This window comes from Leuresthes tenuis, unplaced genomic scaffold, assembly GCF_036924035.1.
Source record: "Leuresthes tenuis unplaced genomic scaffold, fLeuTen1.0.hap1 SCAF_21, whole genome shotgun sequence".
Classification (NCBI taxonomy): Eukaryota; Metazoa; Chordata; class Actinopteri; order Atheriniformes; family Atherinopsidae; genus Leuresthes; species Leuresthes tenuis.
The window spans coordinates 17,086,514-17,087,174 of record NW_027325375.1 but is presented as its reverse complement, the minus strand read 5'-3'; the positions used below and the strand labels follow the sequence as shown (position 1 = coordinate 17,087,174).

The 661-nt window shown below is 51.6% G+C and overlaps 1 non-coding gene across 1 annotated transcript; it reads left to right on the top strand.

The window, feature by feature from the left end:
• Nucleotides 1–152: 152 nt before the first annotated feature.
• LOC140280627 (U5 spliceosomal RNA) lies at nucleotides 153–266 on the top strand. The gene has a single exon (XR_011909566.1). It is a non-coding gene; the product is annotated as a U5 spliceosomal RNA (small nuclear RNA).
• The last annotated feature ends 395 nt before the right edge of the window (nucleotides 267–661 follow it).

The following is a 661-nucleotide window of genomic DNA, read 5'->3' as shown; positions in this document are numbered from 1 at the left end:
CAAGGCAGCCATCGAATAGGGCCCGATTGTTCCTACTTGGTCAGCCGAGGAGCAAGGGGGGGGAGCAAGCATCTCAACCAAGCAAAGCTCACCATGGGGAAGGTGGCTATGCCAACAAGCCTGATGCCCTGCTCCCGCAGTGACGGATAATCGTGTTCTGGTTTCTCTTCATAACGTACAAGTCTTTCGCCTTTTACTAAAGATTTCCGTGGAGAGCAGCACAAATGAGTTGTTTCTATTTTTGGCAGGCTTTACCTTTGTGGGTGAAGCCCTTTCTGTCTGTGCAAAAGAAATCTTGTTACTGTGCAGAGTGACTTCTCTGAGTAGAGTCGCCTTACTTCTTGCGACTGTGCCGATGTTCGAAGCTGGAGTGCAAAGTTGTTGCTTGAATGGTGCTCGCTGGAGCGTGCGGGAGTGCAAAGTTATACCATTTAAAAGGGCTGAAGAGTGCTCAGTGCAGCGGGTGGGCGGAGATGCAAAGTGACACTCTGGCCACCGCGAAAACCGAGGTTACATCCACTACCAGGGGCAGCCCAAGCTCTGCCGCAAGTGCGGTGAGCATGGGCACCTGGTTGAGGCTTGTACCAAGGTGATATGTGGGAAGTGCAGAGAAATGGGGCACACTTTTGGAGAGTGTCCAAATGGCAGGAAATGTAATCTC